Source organism: Oreochromis aureus, linkage group 3 (genome assembly GCF_013358895.1).
Source record: "Oreochromis aureus strain Israel breed Guangdong linkage group 3, ZZ_aureus, whole genome shotgun sequence".
Taxonomy (NCBI): Eukaryota; Metazoa; Chordata; class Actinopteri; order Cichliformes; family Cichlidae; genus Oreochromis; species Oreochromis aureus.
In genome coordinates this window covers 110408351-110420797 of record NC_052944.1, presented here as the reverse complement: position 1 = coordinate 110420797, position 12447 = coordinate 110408351, and the positions used below count along the sequence as shown (strand labels likewise).

General features: G+C 37.8%; 1 long non-coding RNA gene across 1 annotated transcript; it reads left to right on the top strand.

The window, feature by feature from the left end:
• Nucleotides 1–748: 748 nt before the first annotated feature.
• LOC120438798 lies at nt 749–2792 on the top strand. The gene is made up of 3 exons (XR_005612147.1): nt 749–891; nt 1181–1354; nt 1615–2792. It is a non-coding gene; the product is annotated as an uncharacterized LOC120438798 (long non-coding RNA).
• Nucleotides 2793–12447: the final 9655 nt, after the last annotated feature.

Genomic DNA, 12447 nt, shown 5'->3' with positions numbered 1-12447 from the left:
CAATTCAAAACACAATTCAAAGGCTGGAGCAACCTATTAGAGGTATTTAGACTGAAACAGATTAATACTCAGATTTGTGCCTTCACTGTTTCACAGAGGGTTAAAAAGCAAATGTCCACAGTTTAGACTTTAATTGCAGAAGATTTTATTAATGCAGCGGAATAATCAAATCACATTAAATCTTATTTACTGAACCCACTCTGAGCTAATGCTGATTTAGTTCTAATTTTTGGGGGGAGAGAGGTTGGTGGTGAGAAACCTTGGAAGTCTTGAGAAGCTGCAATCCACCTGGAAAAAGATGAAAGTCCAAATACTTTTCAGAATTAGAGAAGGATCACACCGGAGACTGTCCCAGAACCCCAATTTATACTTTGTCAAGTGCCCACTCGCCCCCTTTTTTTCGTTCTCTAATATAAAGTTACTAAATCAGGTGTTTACATAAGATTCACTGATCTTCAGCCTCATCTAATCTCTCTATCTCTCTCTTTTAGCATTGAAAATTCCATTACATTTGAACATTCAGTCACACGTGAAAACACTTCACTTAATCTTTCATTCAGTTCAGATTTCATTAGCTAATGCACTTTAGCATAATCCCTTTATTACAAATACTTTTGTCTTTAAAACTCGGAGTAAATTGTGATTGACAAACAATGCAAATATTTAAAAACATATGAAACATGACACAAACACATATGTATTTTCTGTTTTTTTTCAGACTGAGTTGTTGTAACCTGTCAGCTAGAAGCTGTGAATCTCTGTCTCAGTTCTCAGCTCCCAGACATCTAGTCTTAGAGAGCTGGACCTGAGTAACAACAACCTTCAAGATTCAGGAGTGAAGCTTCTGTCTGATGCACTGCAAAGTCCACACTGGAAACTGGAAACTCTGAGGTCAGATCAAAGACTGTTCATTTCTCATCCAGTGACATAATTAACCAGTGAAAACTTTTAGCTTATAAATATCAACTTTATCCATTTGTTGTTGTATCTTAGCATTTTTTAATATTACTAAATCTGAATCTCAATTTTCAGATTTTTGATGTTTACAATAAGGAAATTGCAATTTCAGAAAGTCCTGAAACATTAAATATTGGCAGATCTAGTAACTCATCACTGCGTCATCGGTATACTTTAAATTTTTACCCTTTGTGTGTGTGTGTGTGTGTGTGTTTTATTGCAGACTAAGTGGTTGTAACCTGTCAGGGAGAAGCTGTGAAGTGCTGTCCTCAGTTCTCAGCTCCCAGTCCTCTAGTCTGAGAGAGCTGGACCTGAGTAATAATGACCTACATGATTCAGGAGTGAAGCTTCTGTCTGCTGCACTGCAGAGTCCACACTGGAGACTGGAAACTCTGAGGTCAGATCAAAGGCTATTTATTTTTTCATCAAATTATATAATTAACCAATGAAAACTTTTAGCTAGTAAATATTAGCTTAATGCATTTGTTGTTGTATATCAATTTTCTAATTTCTGACATGTTTCAAATAAGGAAATAGCAATTACAGAAAATCCTGAAACATTAAGCACTGTCAGATCTAGTAACTCATCACTGCATCAAACTTTTAATTATAACTCTGTGTGTTTGTGTGTGTGTGTGTGTGGGGTTTTTTTTGTAGACTCAGTGGCTGTAACCTGTTAGAGAGACGCTGTCAATCTCAGTCCTCAGTTCTCAGCTCCCAGTCCTCTAGTCTGAGAGAGCTGGACCTGAGTAAAAATGACCTTGAGGATTCAGGAGTGAAGCTTCTGTCTGCTGCACTGCCGAGTTTACATTGTACACTGGAAACTCTGAGGTTAGGATTCAATCTGTCCTCCTCAGCATTATTTTTGAATAAGTCTTACATTACTAAATATATGGCTATTGTCAGGTGCTTTTTATTTACCTTTGGGTTGATTATTTGAGTCTTAATTACTCTCTGTAAAGATTTTCACAACAGTACTAGGGCAACTAAAATTTACTTTTGGTTGTTGATAATGTTTTTTCGACAACCAAAAGTAAGTAACCAAAAGATAAGGATTTTTCGTTGATTAGTTGACAATTATTTCAATAAGTCCTATCTCAGCTTCCTAGTGGAGCCTCCTGTTCTAGGCTCCAGTAGGAATATCAGCTTGTTTTCTCGTCCCAGAGCAAATTCAAATAATGACAGAAGAAACGCATGAATTTCAAAATAATTAAACAGATTTTTAACATTACTCAATAGGACCTGTCATGGAAGTTTTAAAACAACCTGCAAACACCCTTCGTGAGCCTTATTTGAAGTGAGCTTAATAAACACATTGCAATGTGCTATGATCTCTTCCTATGGTCACCGCCCTCACATCTTATATACACACACAGACAAAGACATTCCACAACTCTTACATGTTGGCCCATGTCACAGGCCTATACATTCCCTTCAAGGAAGAAAATTACGACTATGTTTTTCACTGAGCTGTCACCTGGAGATTTACATCCCTGATAAGCAGGAAGAGTCTCATTATCATTTTAACGTCTCCCATGAACTTAAGACAGCCCCACTGTGTGTGTGTGTATATATGTGTGATAAGGCCCATTTGTGGTGCACATGCTTGTTTGTTTTCCATGTAAACCTTTCAGAATAAAGCTCAAGATCCTGTTGAGACTTTTCAAAATAAACTGAATCACTTGAAAGAGTATGCAGAGTGTTTACGGGTGAGAAGCAAAAAAAGAGCCGTTAGGTGCTAAAAAATAAACCTTAGACTCAAACTTTGAGAGATAACAGCAGCCGTTACAACTTATGTCTAAAAATGTATCGTTTCATGCATCGGTTAAAACACTCGACTCCAGGTAAAGGACGCCCAGCTGGAAACACTTCACGCAAGTCGAGTTGCCCGGGATTCATAGAATTTACAGAAAATAATACATTTTTGTGATTTATATCGTTGTCAGGACGATAAATGTCTTATATCGGGATATGAGATTTTTGTCATATCGCACAGCCCTAATATAGCCAATGTTATGGTATTGTCAGATTATTATTATGATATATATATATATATATATATATATATATGTTATGGTATTGTCAGATTATTATTATGATATATACATATACATATGTATAGATATATAGATATATATATATATATATATATATATATATATATATATATATATTTTATTTATTTATTTATTTAGAAGTAGAGGCTTTAAAATTAAGTCAACACTGAAAGTACAAACATCACTAATGTCACACAACTTTGCCAACATGTGGCCAACAGTAATGTTTTATCGTTCTTCGTTATTAAACATTCGCACATAAATAAGTGACATCATATTCAGTACTTACTTTTGACAGATCACTCTTCATTTATTTACCATTTGGTTAGATCTCTGTTTAACTGTGCAGTTATTTTTAGAAAAAAATCTCCCTGAGACTCTGAGTAGATGGATGAAGGAGGAAAGTTCTATCATTAGAACTTTTGGAACCATATTCTGTACATTTACAAACAAGCAAGCATGGAAAAATGTGTGTCTGCATTTATTTGTTCAGCATACAATGTTGTGGATAAAAGCAAGGCACAATAAAAGTACAAAATACAACAGACACTAAAAATGAAGTCCAATAGAGTGGAAGGATTAAAAAGAAAAGTTAGAATTAACTGTGACTCAAAATGAAGGTAATGAAAATCCATGTTAACCCCAATTTGCTGTGATGAATTAGTGTGAGTGTTAGAAAGCACTAACATAACAAAAGCATAGAACAAAGTGCTTGTATGAATGGGTGAATTAGGCACATTGTATAAAAGCGCTTGTGGTGCTTAGAGTAGAACCAGTCCAATTTGTAAAGGTGTTTTAGTGCTGTGGTTTTGTCGGTAACCAGATTGGGCTGGAAACAAAAGCATGTTAAATGCAGCTGCTCACATCTCAGGTGGGAGGAGCTAAAACATGAGGTGAGGATGTGCGAAATGAGAGAGGAGGACAGACTGAAAAGCACAATGACCTTAGGCATCGGCCCTTTAACACTTTAATAAATGAACTAAAGAAAACTAAGACTTGGGAGAAAATCGATTTTCCAGCAAGACAACAAGAAAAGTTCCTCAGAAATAGTTGACAGAGAACACGTCCAATCCCTGAGCAACCTAACAGAGCTTGGACCCTTTGAAGTGCTGTGATTGCTCCCAGAGGTGAATCTGCTAAATATGGACGTACGAGGCCTGAATATTTATGGAATCACTTAGTTAATCTTAGAGATTTTTAGTCATTGACAATATTTTGAAAAACTCTGTTTTCAGTATGACATAAAATAAACTTTATCAGGACATCCATGTTTAAAAACAAACAAATTACTTTAACCATGATTTAATTTATTGACGTAATCAGGGTGAGACATACAGCTAGCAGTTACATAAGGCTGCTATAGTGCAGGATAGTGCTGTACTGACCTATTAAAGCCACAGCTGAACATCAGTCTGCTGGAATCACATCTGCTTCTTGTCCAGTTGTGTGAAGAACACAGACATATAGAAACTCTCTAGCACAACATTATGAGCTCAAACTTCTAAGTTTGCATTTATGATTTCCATTATTGCATTGACCCTCACAACTACTACATAGTAATGTAATAAATACAGATTACTATTACTATTATCACTACTCCTCTTCTTTTCCTAATAAATCTGTATATTTTCACTATTCATATGGTTGATCTAATTTTTGTCTATGTTAAGTCGTACTTGTGTGTTTAGGACACACACAGAATTTCAGTCTGTGTGTGTGACAAAGAGGCAGACAGGAGCAACTAACATTTGGGAAATATTTGAAACTCTGATAAGCTAATGCTGTTTATGGGCTGTGTAAATGTGTGCATGTTGAAAGAGACTGTGCTGCTCTGACCCCTCCTCCTTTCAGGGTGGAGCCTGCTGGAGTCCGATGGTTGAGACCAGGTCTGAGGAAGTGTAAGTGTGTTTTTAATGGGATTCATGAAAACAAAGCAGCACACATTCAACCATCTTCATCATGTCAGGAGTCATCATCAAAGTGTCAATCAATGAACAGATGATGGATCAATAACTGCAGCTGGATTGTGTTTGTTCTCTCCATCAGATTCCTGTCAACTCACAATCGACACAAACACAGTGAACAAATGGCTCCAACTGTCTGACAACAACAGGAAGGTGACACGTGTGGAGGAGGTTCAGTCATATCCTGATCATCCAGACAGATTTGATGTTTATCATCAGCTGCTGTGTAGAAATGGTCTGACTGGTCGCTGTTACTGGGAGGTCGAGTGGAGAGGAAACGTTTGTATATCAGTGAGTTACAGAAGCATCAGAAGGAAAGGACGCAGTGAAGACTGTGTGTTTGGATGCAATGATCAGTCCTGGAGTCTGTACTGCTCTGGGATTGGTTACTATGTCAGTCACAATAACAGAGGAACACCCATCTCCTCCTCCTCCTCCTCCTCTGTCTCTAACAGAGCAGCAGTGTATGTGGACTGTCCTGCTGGCACTCTGTCCTTCTACAGAGTCTCCTCTGACACTCTGATCCACCTCCACACCTTCAACACCACATTCACTCAAACTCTTTATCCTGGGTTTATGGTCTACCGAGGTTCCTCAGTGTCCCTGTGCTGAGTGTAAAGAGTGTCTCCTGTTAGAGAAACACTCTGACTGTTGAACAGATAGTTCAGTCTGTACATGTCTGTCTCTTTCACTCACAAACACGTTTTCACATTCATGGATTCAATCAGTTGATGTTTGAAACTCTTCTAAATGATTCCTTGTAAACTTCTTCCTCTTCAGTCCTTTAAAGATGGACGCTCCCATTATTCCAGGATCCACATGTTGTTTTCTGTCTTTTCCACTCAAAGCTTCACAATGAATCTCAGTATGTTGTGTTTCTCTGAAGCTCAGTTCACAACCAGCTCCTCTGCATTTTCAACAAGTCTGAGCTCATTAAAATGAATCCAAATGTTTGATTTCTCTTTCTTAATGGGATGTTTCCAAACTCTCCACCTGCTCTTACTGTTTCACTCATTGTTGGAAGTTCATCATTTGAAAATGTTTCAGCCATATGAGCTGAAAATATTGGCTCAATAGATTTGAATGCAAGTCTAAGCAGAATATGATTGTGTTGAGGGATGATAATGCATGTGGCTTATCTAATAAACAGCAAAGGCTTCAATCCTCATGTGAAACTGGTCTTGTGTTTTTCCCATGTGAACAAGAACACGGTGCAGTATGTTGGCAACAGCTTGGTTATCAAAGTCTTAGAAACATGTAAATATGTGTGTATAGCACTGCATATGTTGTGTATCACTTTAGTTTGTATGAAACATGAAAACTGTCACAAAGGGTCCTGATGAAGAATCTGCTGGAATTTGGTGACAGACATTAGATTTACTTTGATGTCAAACTTTTGTAAGTTAGCTCACTAGAACTAGCAGACCAGCTAACTAGCAGACCAGCTAACTATCTTCATCATCATCTCCATCAGCCCTCACAATACTCCACCTTCATCAGCTTCATGTTCAGGAGCCTGGATGGACAGTAATTCCTTCCATGGGTTATGGTGGGACATTGAGAGCTGAAGTCAAACAGCAGTGAGAAATGAAAGACTGATTCTATTTAGTCTTGTGATGTGCAGCTTTGTTCAGAGCATTAAGGCCCAGCAAGGATTACTGAGGTCATAGAGTCACTGATGAAACCTGTGTGCTCATAGAAACTGAAACCAGATGAACCAGAACAGAAGGACATTAAAATGAAGTGTCAGCTACACAAAGGCAAAGCTGTTCAGTTGTTGGTGTGAGTTATTTAAATGGAGGATGGAGTCAGACTTTAAGCTGCTGGACTCAGTCACTATATCCTGTTCTCCTCATAGAACCTGGATACACAGACTCACCTGTGACACAGGGACACACAGTGTGGCTACACACACATTAGAAAGTGGATCAGTCACACTTATACAATCATTTGTATTGCTGGGCAACCATGAACACTTTGAATCACCATTAATGGCTTTGTTACAGCAACATTCAATCATGAGTTCAAAGTAGTGTAATGTGTCCTTATGTTAATAGTACTGCAGTATGAGAAGTGCAACATTCAGTGTGCAGAAACAAATCAGGTGCTTTCTAACAGCAGTGTTCCCTTTAACACAGCAGCAGTTCAAATATTTCTGTCAGTCTGAGCTGAAACATGAATCTAATCAAATATCAAATCAAAGTTCTTTGCCTCTGCCAGGACGTCAACATCTGATCTAGTTTGTTCCAAACAAAGTTCCCCTCAGAGTCCAGAGCCACCAACATACACTGTTAGCCTTTGCAGTAATTTCCGTAGCTTAGTATTGCAAAATCAACAGTAAAAAACTCTAAAGGATGTTTGCAGTTTAGTACTGTAATTTGCAAGTAATTGTGGGAAAATTCCATGAGATTACATTATTTTTACGGTAACTCACTGTACCCATGGAAACAGCTGTAAAATACAGCAAATGTAACAATTGGTGATGTTACTGAGATTATACTATTACACCATCGGGATTTCTGTTGTTTTCTACTGTAGATCTAAGAGTAACTACTTAAATCCTCATTCAGAGTGTATTACCATAAAATGCAATTCATTGTGAGAGTAGTATCACATGTAAACTGCAATATGCAGCATCATTTTTAAGTTAAGGAGTATCCTTATAGATATCTCTATATACTAAAACAGGGGCCAATGTAGGTAACGTATACTTAGACTGATTTCCTTTCTATATGTTACATTTAAAGTAATGTTTAAAAGTTACTTCATTTAGCAGGGTGTAGCTTTTTTCTCTTCTTATTCTTTTTTATACTGGAACTTCATTGTTTCTGTATAAGGTGGTACTTTTAAGACACCTCTGCCTAACTACAGTGAACTAACCAGAAGTCTCGGAATATGCTCTGGTGGTCATTTTACACAAGTTCAGGTGTCACATCCATGAAACCTACACCACTAACCAGCATCAGTCCTACAACTTCACTCTCAAATTTAATAAATCCTGGGACAAGCAGAAACTGTATTTTTAGCGGTGCATTTTGTGGCAGGCCAGACTGCTATAAAATGCACTCTCCTTGTAGCACCACTTCGTCTTGGTTCAGAAGAGATGTCCTGGATACACATGATAATGTAACACGGGTGTTTTTGTTTGTTCATGTTTAGCGCGTTGGGTTGTGTTTTTAAAGCCAATGTTACGTTTTTAAAGCGTATTATGCGACAGGTGTGTGTAGCACTGGTTACACATCTCAGAGCAATAGTCGAGACCACACCTTTACCTGACGTACAACGTGACGTATGGCGCACACTTTCAAAACAACAATGGCGGATAGAAGATATTGATCGAGGCGGCTAATGCTCTTTTCGCTGGTTGCCAACCACCATTAAATAACAAGAAGAAGAAAATATTGATCTGCTTTTCTTAGCTTTGCACGTTTAAGACGCAATTCAAACTCAAACAAAGCTGCAAAGCAGGAGAACAACATGGCCATCAACTATTCTGTGCCACAGATCCAGCTCGCTGCAGCACAGAGTGATGATGAGACGGTGGAAGAACAACAGAGACAATTTACGGACCGTTAACATGTGGAACTTAGAAGTAGTCAGAGGTAACTGGATGGAGTTCAGTCAGGTTAAATGCACGGTTGATTGGATTATATCTGAAGATCGTATGCTATTCATGACAACTCTGCTAGACTCCAAATTTCTCGTCCATGCGGGAGTATCTCAAAAGTAAATGAAACAACTAAACTTAACACTTTTTCCCTAAAACGGACTGACATGGGAAACATTAAAGTTGGACTGACACCAGCTAATCAGTCTGAAGGTAAGTGTTTTTTCACTTATTCGACAGAAGTCAGAAATGCGTTCTTATTTCTGTTTGTTTTGACTTTTAAGCTACCCAGCCAGGTTATTTTCATTCAAATGCTAAGACAAAATATCAATATCTATGAATGTGGAGACTCAAAAGACTAGTTAGGTAATAGTTGCCGATGGATTTATGAGACTTGATAGAAACTTGGACGTTTGCAACAGGTGAACTACCGAGGTTGCGCCCAAATGCTTAAAGCTGTTAGCTGGTCAGTGTTTTCAGGTGTGCTTGTACTACCTGTACGGTGCGGGGTGCTGACTAAGTCATGATAAACCCATTAAAGCGTCGAGCTCAAATATCTTTTCATTTTTGTGCACTGCTCTCTCGTCTTTTGTCAGCACACATTTTCTGTTTATTGAAGCCTTTTGTTATTAATTTTGATCATGTAAAAACTGGGAATTGGTCTCTATTGACAATACTCTTATTTTTCTTTCTGGGTTTTTTTCATTTAGGAAAGGTAATTGGTCATTGAACTTTTTGCAACTATGTGTGTTTATAAATTGTGTGGCTTCCGTGCACACAAATTTATATTGTTCAGTTTGCATGTTAAAAGCCACAAACATGTAGCTAACTATAAGCTTTCTTGTGGAACTGAGAACTGTCCTGCCACGCTCAGAACATTTTCTGCCTTTCATTCACATATGCATAGGAATCACAGAACAAGAAGGGAGACCACTGAGGAGGAGTTTTATAAGTTCACTGGTGACCTCAGCTGTCAAGTTCCTGGATGTGGGTATGCTGCACGAAACTGTACAACTCTGTGCCCATCTCAGATTTCACATCAAAGACGGGAAAAAAGTATTATGTCCATTTGAAGATCGCTCTAAATACTTCAGTGTCCGAACATCATTTTCCAGCCGTATTTCTCGAAAACATAAGTAGACAGTTCAGCAGTCAAGGCATCAAGAAATTGGGGAATTTGCCATAATACAAGGACAGGACACAGTTAATCTATTAGGAGACAGTTGGCTTTGTGTAATTTAAAAATGCAGGCTAAAATGCTCTTACCAACCAGCACTATACAGAGCATCATAGAGGAATTTCAGGATCTTCTCAGCTGTGCAATGCACGATGTTCTTGCAATACTGTCTGACAAACTCTTCATTTAATATTCCATAAGCAGAAGTGGACAAAATCAATCAAGAACTTTTTTCATAGAGGACTATATATATATCTAAGTAAACTACTACGTAAACTGCTTCTTGCATTTAAAGGAGGTTTGTGTAGGTTCTGTACAAATGGTAGACTTGAGTCTATGATTTGAAGGTCACTCATAGACTCATATGTCACTGATTATCTTTTTTTTCTCTTCACCATACTACACATGTACTTTGACAGTATAATATTGAAGAGCGTTTTGGGGCTCACATTGTCTGGTAGATACTTAACACAGAAAACATAAAAGTAGACACTAAATCTAACACCATTAACCTTTCATTGGTAGTGGTACAACTAAGGGTTTGAAATTGTGACATACTGTAAAATATATTGACTCAAGCTCTTTTCAATGCAAGACCTTGAGTTTGTAGTTCTTTTGCAGTCCTGGGATTACTTAATGAATGCCTAAGTTGGGCTTTAATCTGCCTTAGACATGTAGACACAACTCTGTAGAAACACATAACAGACCTGAACCAAAGAAGCAATGTGTACAAGCAGGCAAAGACAAGTTTTGGAAGTATTTGTACAACACATGCCTCTGCAACAACTTTCCTGGAATTGATTAGGAAACTTTAACAGAGCTATTATCTATCTGTTATGTGTGTCAAATTTCCACAGAATAGTCTTGGTTGTCATCAGGTGACTGTGAAAGCCATGGTGTATGATCACGCCATTTTCATAATCAACTACTCAGTAAATGACAGTGTCATGGTATGAATAATCCTTCAGATTTTACCAGTAGAAAAGTAAAACAATTACATCGTCTCATCAGTAGAACCTAAAAGACTCCTCTTATGGCTAGTCTTTGCACATAATAATCACAGAAGAAAAGAAAGGAATTGATTTTCAATTCCTCTTAATTTCAGGGGACTTTCCAACGCCAAAAGAAAAACACGTTGGAGTTAAAACTAGATGCTTTTATTGGAATATACACTGATAAGCTTACTGTCCTGTCATTTTAAACCAGTCAAAATACATAAATAACATATTGTGATCATGCTGAAGACCACAGACAGCAGTCCAGGCGTCAGGTGGGATAAAGGAGCAGGAAACATCACCCGATAAAGAAAAAACAGACAGCAGACTGAATGAATGTAAGAAGGCTTCTTCATTGCACATTTTCCACCAATCTGTCTTTTTTTTATTCCATCAGAAGATTTTGCAGCTTTTCCACATTTTTGAGTTTCTTATGTCTAAATCACACTAAAAATAAAATTTCTGGACACTTAATACAGTTGTTATTAAAAGACGACTAGCTCTCTACATCATTTTCTGTAAACATTTAAATGTTTAGTTCTGAATGTCATGTTTATTACTGCATTAATGTGACTTGCTGCATTGATATTTTCTGCAGGTACGAAGGAAGCAAGTCCCCATCACCTACTACACAAACCTCTTAATCTCCAATCTAATCCAGTTCAGCGGGCTGATCATCATTTTTATCATCAAAAAAACCCGTGAACTATTTCTCTATCGCTATGTTTCTCTTGGCATTTTGTGCTGTGCTGTGATTGCTAATATTAGCTTCAAGATCTGCATTGCTACTGAAAGGTATCGGTCTGTCTTTCTCTGTCTGTATTGCATTCAATCACATTCTCAAGCGTCCCTCTAAAGATAAATGTCCTCCTGTATTGACCAGTATGTCTGTCTTGTGTTGCAGGTGTTTGGTCATCACCCGTCCACAGTGGAAATGCAAAGGTTCTGTGCTGCTCTCTGTTCTGGTCTGGATCCTGTCTATTATCACTGAATTTGTTGTTGCATTCTTCGAAATGATTTCATGCTCTGAGTTAATTTTTTTTAACCTCGTCCCTTTTTTCCTGTTCGTCATCACTTTGGTTTGGACCCTCAAAACTCTGCCTGCTGTCACCTCAGTGCCCACTGAAGAAAAACAGAGAATTGTAGGAATCTTAGTTCTGTTGTTAGTTAATCACTGTCTGATATTCCTTCCTCTCATGATCTGTTATATCTTATCAATTTCACCTTATTTTCTCATTCCTATAATCTTCGTAAATTTATTTCTGTTCAATCCTTTCATGGCTGTGATTTTGGTTTTTGTGATGCGGAAAGACCCCATCGACAATCAGCTGTTGTCTCTGTGCTGCTACACTGGTGGAGAAGTAGCTGCAGATAAAATGCTACAGCTTCAATGCTGCAGTGACTGTAACAGTACAGTGCTGTACACAGCACTGCAGCAGATGTAGCTGCACATAATCAGACAGGTGGTTGAATGTAACATAGAGAGAGAGACAAAAGGGGAAGATTCTGTGAAAGAAGTAGATAAATTAAGCAAACATCAACCTTAATAAAAGTAGTGAAGTGGACATCTGAGATTGATCTTCAGATATTCAGAAGCACTATTCTTATTAAAAGCTTCTTTGGTTATTAACCAGCTGAATTCAGTTAAACTGGGGAAGCAACAAGCATGTTTTGTTTATTGATTGCTTTG